The 8,199-nt window shown below is 39.9% G+C and overlaps 1 pseudogene; it reads right to left on the bottom strand.

Annotated features, from left to right (window-relative positions):
- Positions 1–790: 790 nt before the first annotated feature.
- On the bottom strand, positions 791–1,314 carry LOC113242216 (translationally-controlled tumor protein-like; annotated as a pseudogene).
- Between the last annotated feature and the right edge of the window lie 6,885 nt (positions 1,315–8,199).

The raw sequence follows: 8,199 nt of genomic DNA on the forward strand, positions 1-8,199 counted from the left end.
AGACACACAGCCACTGGATGATTAGAAACTGGATTCCTGAGTCACCACTTGAAGGAGAACCTCCTGACCAGGAACGTCTACATTCGACTTCATAGAAATGAGAAATAAACATTGACTGGGTAAGTTACTGAGATTTGGGAGTTATTTCCTAAAGCATATGGTGTTCTTTGATGCAAAATATATACCTCAATAGGTAGTATAATGCTGTCATTTGATAATATCAGATAAAATTAAAAATCTAACATCATCTTATTTGCATCTCGTTTCTTCTTACCCCGTGGTTTCAGACTTGACTGTCTTATCAGAATGGTGTAAAGTTTACTTGTTTGTGCCTTTACTGTAATTATCATTGTATAATTCAACACCGAACACAATTCATTACTCATTTTAAGTTTCCGATAGCTGCTTTAAAAATGAAGTAAGTGTATTCTGTATCTTAGGAATAGATTTTTAAGTTTAGGTAAAATCAATATTTCAAGTAAATTTACTCCATTTGAGAATTTGAGTTTTTGCCATATGTACATTTGATAGACTTTTTTGAGATTATTTTACAACCTGATATATTTGTGTGTGTTTTTTTAGTTTAAATGCATTCTTATTTTAGACAACCTTCAGGACATGTTTTTGTTTCTTAAAAACAATGCCTCCACTCCAGATAAATCAAGGTGAAAATAAATCAAGAACTCAAGATGACATCAGTCCCGTTCGTCTAGGTCCTGGTGTCGTGTGGATGGAGAGCAGCAGCCGGTTATGACAACAGGTGATACATCCAAAGTACGAGGCCAGTTCGTTAACATTTTTCCATTTGCACACCATCCTTAAAGGAAATCCCATATGGGGTCACACCACCCTCAGAATAGTCCAGCAGAGCAGCCATGCCATCTCGGTTCACGTTACCCTCAATAAAGAACGGGGAGTTTTTGCCAATAACGTGGATGTGCTTGATGTGTTCTGTAGCCCCTGTCGTTAAAAGGTTGTGCTCTTTCTGGCCTCTGTTCTTCAAGTTTGCTTTGCTCGAGTTCGTGTAATCTTTGACGTACTTCTCGTAGGCTGCTTTGGTGCAGCCGCTTTCTGCCAGTGACGGTTCGGGACAGTATCAACACCAGTGATGACTGTGCTTTCTGTGCCTTCACCCTCGGGGCCTTCTGTGGACGCATTTCCGCCAATGAGCGAGGCATCAGTGGGACCGTCTGTCCTCCTGACCATCCTCCCCTCCACCTCCAGGCACAGCCCCTGTGTCATCTCCCGGATCTTGCAGATGGCGGACGGCAGCTCATCCCAGCGGATGAAGTCCCGGGAGATGACCATGATGGTGGCTAGAGGAAAAGGACGGGGGGCTAGCTTAGCAGGAGCTGGGAGCTCTGCGCGGACGTGGGGCGGCCAGAGCACCGCTCGGGGGTAGGGAGGAGTGGGCGAAGAGAAGCTACAAGGGACATATTTGATTAACTCTCGCCTCTTGAATTGTCTATAGTATGGAACTGCACTGTCCCATAATTTAGAGAGTTAAAGGTGATAGAATATTTAAAAACATTTAGTATTTACCAAACTATATTTAGTTTAATTTACACTCAGTATGTTGTAAAATAGAGCAAAATTTATAACATAAAATATACTAAGTATAGTGGTGTTTACCAAGGAAATGGTAATGACCAGTACAATGATAATGGGTGATGATGGTAATACCTGTGTCAGGGCAGACTGCGGTCTCCTAGGGCAGTGTGGTGACTGCTAAATCTCAGTGGCGATGCAGTGTTCTATTTCTCACTGAAAGCCCACATCCGAAGTAGGGCAAGGAGGAACCCAGTGCCGCGTTGTTACTGAGAGACCCAGGCTGGGAAAGAGGCACGAACTTGTCATAATGCTGAGTCAGCATGGTCTCCCAGGGTTGCCGCAGCAGGGGAGGAGAGAGCCGGAGGCTGGACAGGGTGTTTTTCACTCTTTCCTCACTAAGTTACTCATGTCACTTCCATTTACATTTGACTGGCTGGAGCTCTCCTTAGAGCCGGAACCATGTATGGGTGGGCGCTCATAATGTGTCCCAAATTGCTACCATTTACTCAAAGTAGTGTGTACGCTATTACATCTAACTTTCAGAGCTACCTTATGTGGTTTTTACTTTTAATTTTGTCATTTTACAGGTGGGGAAACTGAACCCAAAAGATGTTAAATAACTCACCCAAAGTTTGAGTTAATAAGTGGAAGATCCTGAACTTCAAACCCTGTCTGTATTAGTAGAAGGCCCATACTCTTTCTCACTACACTATTTCACCTCTTCACAATAAATACTCACCAGTTATGTTAATATTGTCCTGACTTCTAGATTGCTCAATTATCAGGAAGATTGAAGGAAGATCGAAGTGACCAGACTGACTCCCTGTTTTTACCCCTTTCCAGCCCTCGTGGTTGGGTTCAGGACCAGAGACCTCAGGTTGAAGCCTTCCTTACGCTGACTATGAGACTAATCCCTACGTCAGGCCAGAGCAGCTCAGAGGAAGCCATATCACCAACAAGGTTAGTCCTGTGCCAACTCTGCCCTTCTAAGAATTATTCTCTTGTTTTGTTCATGTGTCCAAACCCTGAGCTTCTATTGTAAGTCTGACACAATATGGTGGAAAGAGTATGGGCTTTGCTCACCGTCCAACCCGGGCTTAATTCCAGGTTCCAACACTTACTAGCTATGTGACCTTGGGAAAACTACTTCCCAGAGAGGCTGTATTTTTCATTTGTAAAATGAAAGCAATAATGGTAAGTATTATTGTTAAAGCTGACATTTCTTGGGCACTTATATTGCTGCCCCTGGGCTAAGTGCTTTAGCATAAATTATCTTATTTAATGCCTCATTATCTCCCTGAAGTAGGTACTATTATTCTGCATATATTATACATGAGAAATTATATAATTTGCCCACACTTAACCAACTAATAACTGACTGAGGATTCAATCCTAGAATTCACTAACTCCAGAACTATAGTCATTACTTCTAAAAAGTGTTTATTTTTATTAATGTGGAAATTATGTCTATCTTCACTTATTTCCTCCCATTTTCCCCAGTAATTTGATGTTTACTTGTTCAACTATACTCAAGTCATAAACTTAAAACCCAGTCTAGTGTCCCACTCTAGCATCTTGCCTAGTTCCCATGAACATATTCCATGGGTACCTCCATCACTTAAAAGGGCTTTTCTGACTCTTTTTTCCCACTGGTTGAAATATCCAGATATTTCCTGGAACATCTCCATTCCCGATCTTCACTTGCCTGATTAGTATAAGCTCCATTGTCTTTCAGTGGTCTCTTCTCTTATTAAACTTATCCATCCAAAGAAACACTTACTAAATGCCAGCTAAGAAAGATACGAATAGGGCATATATCCTACTCTCCGTGAGCTTGCACGCTAGCGCAGGAGATAAGATGCGCGTAGAAATCAGTTTAATGCATAGGAGGAAGTAAATTAGGCCTGAAGACAGGCATAAACATTTGTACAGTGCTCCGAGAAAGGAGAGCGGGAGTCAGCTGACATCTCTGAGTACCTGAGATAGGCCAAATACTGTGCCATGTCTTATTTAAATTTCTCATAACCCTGTGAAGAAGGCATTGTGACACTTTTATTTTTCCACATAAGAAAACCGAGGTCCCCAATTATGACGTCATTTGCCCTGGAACGTTGTGCAGCTTGGACACCGTGATCTGCTGGTCTGAATAGATCCCTTTTGTTCAGTGGACACGTCTCCTCTCCATGTCCTAGTCCCCTTCCATTCGGCCGTGGCTCTTCTAGACTTGCCAAGGAATTCAGCCTCTCGACCGTAAGCCTCTTTTTAGATCTTCCTCTACTGATTTCTGATTGGAAAAGAGATGGAAAAGGCAGTGGAGGGGGGATAACCAAGTTCTTTCGACAGACATGCATCCCTAAATTTGACGAACTCCCACTAATAGTGAGTATTCCTCAGGACCGGCCCAAGGTCAAACTGCTAAGTAGGGGAAGTCTCCCTGGAGTGGCTCTGATACAGCAGTTTGCACCTTTGTCCCACTTTAAGCGCATCACATCTGTTTTCCAGGACTCCCATGCTAGCCTGGCATTAGGAAAACTTCTTCCTAAATGGGGTTGGCTTCTTGCCCCCACATATCACAAGTATGTCATTACCTCCCAGCAGTGTTGAGGCAGGCTTATTGAGCATTGGCTCTTGGGGCTTGAGTAGGAAATGTAGGCCTCTTGTGGTAGGTTAGCAAGTACCCTTTCTGAGCATTAAGTACTGGTCATCTGTTCTGTTCTTTGTTTGCTTCCCACCCTCTATCTAATTCCTATCTTTTTTGTATGTGCTTTCCCTGAATCCTGTACACACTTCGCTCTTCCCCTTCAAGGACTGCACATCTGCAAGTTGTGATCTTTGTCCTGGACTTGGGGTGCCTAACTTGTCCCATCTTCTTTTTGAACCCACCTGTAGGGGCCATTGGTCTTAAGATGTTGGTGTCAATGGGTCATCTTAGTTTTTTGACAAACCCATCTCCAGGGACATTGGAGCTTTGTAGAAATAATCATTCTTGATCTTGGGCATTGAAGCTATTTCTTACTGTTTTTTCAAGTTCTGTGTGGCAGCAGTGAATAAATTAGAAGTATTTTGAATATACAGACATACACATGAATTGGGACACTACAGGGTTTGGTGGTGAACTTTGTTGTCATTCTGCATGGGATCAGATCCTGGCCCCAGTCTTCGATAGTACATGGTCTTAGGAGAGTTACTTAACTGCACTATTTCCTATTTTCCTTATTTATTAAATAGGAATATCAACCGCAATAGTAGAGGTATTTATCTTGTAGCTTTCCTTCCTTTTGAGGGGTGAGGATTAAATGAATTTATAGATATAAAGCCCTTGGTTTAGGATGTGGCATATGTAAGCACTCAATAAATTTGGGGTGTAAAGGAATATGTACTTTTCTTAAAAATACTCTTCAGGGGCGCCTAGATGGCTCAGTTGGTGAAGCATCGGCCTTCGGCTCAGGTCATGATCCCAGGCTCCTGGGATCGAGCCCCATGTCAGGCTCCTTGCTCAGCAGGAGGCCTGCTTCTCCCTCTCCCTCTGCTGCTCCCCTGCTTGTTCTCTCTGTCTCTCTCTCTCTTTCTGTCAAATAAATAAATTAAAAATCTTTTTAAAAAAATACTCTTCAGTCAGGCCTCAGTGGGAATTGTTCTTAAAACCCTCAGATGTCAATTTTAAACTAAAATTTGCGTGTGCAGGTAACTTCAGGAGAAAGAGACGGGGGGCGGGGGAGCTTACCTTAGGTAACAAGACACTTCTAAGGATTTTTTGGAGGAATTAACCATTTGCACAGTGCAGTGATTTATCTAAAAGCACAAAGATGTTTCAAAATATCTGTAGTTGAGTCTAAAATTAAAAAAGAAGATAATACCATCTCTTCTCTTTTGATATTTCAAAAGCTTCAGGAAATTTCACCGTAGAGGAGGAGGAGGGTAGAGAGAAGTAAGAGACCTAGGTGAGGTTCAAAGAAGAGCCGTTGTTTTTACTTGAAATTTAAATAGTGGGAGAAAACGGAACTGCTTTTTCTATAAGCAAGAAACCGAGATGAGAATGATGAGGTCATTGCACATTTAAAGTGGTAGGAGTCTTTAAAAATATTTAATTGTCTATCAGAAAAGAAAGTGGGGTTTTTTTGGGTTTTGTTTTTGTTTTTGTTTTTTAAGGAAGGATCTCACTGTGAAAATGTATGTATTTCTTTGTATGAAGAGATATGCCAAATATTTGTATTTACTTTTTTTAAAAACACTGAATATGGATGCACATAGAGAATTCAAGATGATGAATTCAAGTGTATTTTTTCTCGTGACGTGTGTCTGCTAGAATTTGAGCCACAAGTGCTTTCATGTAGATGCCCGTATGATAAAGACCCATAAAACTGTAAAACTTTGCTATAGCTGTCAGAGATCACAGTTGAATGCAATTCAAATTATGAGCTCATTGAAAGCACCTTAAAATGTCAGTAAACTCATTTCTTGAGCTGTTGGCTATCTGCTGGTGAAGATAGCAATAGGCTCCCAATCTTACGGTGTATGCTTCTCAGTTCAGTTGCTATGATGTGGTCAGAAATACTGCCTGTACTTTGGTGATGAGGTATTTTTGAAATGCGAATTAACATTCTCACTCAACACTTGGTACAATTTCACTCCTGACTGTCACTTTTAATGGTTGCTCTACCTTTTTAAATTCTGCGTAGCACAGAGAAAGTCTGGATGAGTCGTAGCAGGTTGCTAAATGTGGTTGTCTGGCACGGGGTGAGAAATAGGGTAGAGTTAAATTTTTACTTTGTATGTTTTTTTTTTTAAATGGTGAGCTTTTAAATGATTTTTTTTTATTACTTGGGGTTTTTCCCCGTTTTTTCCATTTTGAAAATGTATTTACAAATTGATAAGGATATATGACCTAGCAATTTCATTTCTAATTATATACTTATCTATTCACCAAAGGTATACATTAGAATGTTCTTAGCATCACTACTTGTATAAGCCTCAAACTGAAACCATTCAAATTTCCAAAAGAGAAATCAATAAATACAGTGAGAACTCTGTGTGTGTGTGTGTGTGTGTGTGTGTGTGTGTTCTATCTATCCACCTCTCCTCACAATGGAATACTACGTAGCAATGAAAATGAACAATCTACAGTTACATGCAGTCATGTGGAGGAATCCTACAAACATCATATTTAAGAAGCCAGTAACAGAAGAGCCCATACTGTATGATTCTATTATATAAAGTGTGTGGCATCATGGAAAAGCTTATCTGTTCTGTTAGATAAAGGCTAGTAGTTAATCAAAGAGGTGGAATGACTGGCAGGGAGAATAAGAAGCTTCTGGATTGTGTGTAATGCCCTTTCTTATCTGGTGTTGGTCATATAGTTGTATATTTGGTGAAGATTTATTGAGATGAAAACTTAGGAAATAATGTCCTTTTATGTATTATAATCTACTTCATTAACAAATTTTAAAACAGGGAATGTTCCTTCATTACCAGCTTAACAGTTTTTGATGTCCTAAAATATTATGAAGAACTGCATGAGGGAAAACTGAGCAAACTTCAGCCGTAAGAGCTGAAAAAGCTTTGACTTTGATGGCGCCTTACGCATCAAACACACAGTTGCTGAATAAATGTGTGCTGACGGACCGATGTGCTTTATTCTGTTGTGATTATTTTAGAACATGATGTTAACGCTTCATGATAAATATTCACAATAAAACTAGGTATGACAAATCATACTTTATAAAACTCCTTAAAGGTTTTCCCTGAGAGTACTGAATGGTGCCTAATATATCTTTCTTAAAAACATGGAAGGCTGATAATGCCCGTTAACGTGCACATATTCAATTCCAAAGGACATTGCTAACTCCCTGCTTTATCTCTATTAGTAATTTCTATCTGGCTTCCATCCTCCACTTAAATGGTGTTCATTGAATTTACCAAGGACAGTAATTTGTTTTATCATTATGATGATGCATTGCCCTAACAGCTTGGTAACTCACTGTTGTTGTTGTTGTTGTTGTTGTTTTATCACAAAGAAGATATATTTTATAGTGATTGAAAAATTTACTTAAGAATATATTTGTTTTAGCAAGTGGATAGTCATTGTTACATTGGCATGGAGAGACTTCAAGTGCTGCAGATTTTTTTTTTTTTTCTTTAATGGATCATTTTCTGAATGATGCCTGGGAATGAAAATACTATGTCATACATAGAGAAATTAAAAAATTGGGGGGGGGCGCCTGGGTGGCTCATTTGGTTGAGTGTCTGACTCTTGATTTTTGCTCAGGTCATGATCTCAGAGTTGTGTGATTGAACCCCAAGTTGGTCTCCGTGCTCAGCAGGGAGTCTGCTTGAGATTCTCTCTCTCCCTCTGCCCCTCCGGCTCGTGCTTTCTTTCTCTCTCTCTCTCTCTCAAATAAACAAATAAATCTTTAAAAAAAGAAATTAAAAAATTGTTAAAGTTTATATACAAATAAAGCACTCTGCTCATTAGAATGCAATTTGTCAGCTTTCAGTTTAAGAATTAAAGATTTTTTGTAATCTATACTAGACTGTAGACTCATCCTTAGATTAGATTACATTCAAGTCTCATAATTATGAAATGGCTTTGTTTTGGTACACTTTGTGGCTAATGGCACTAATCTATTTTATATTAAGAATCTAGGGGCG

This window comes from Ursus arctos, chromosome X (genome assembly GCF_023065955.2).
Source record: "Ursus arctos isolate Adak ecotype North America chromosome X, UrsArc2.0, whole genome shotgun sequence".
Classification (NCBI taxonomy): domain Eukaryota; kingdom Metazoa; phylum Chordata; class Mammalia; order Carnivora; family Ursidae; genus Ursus; species Ursus arctos.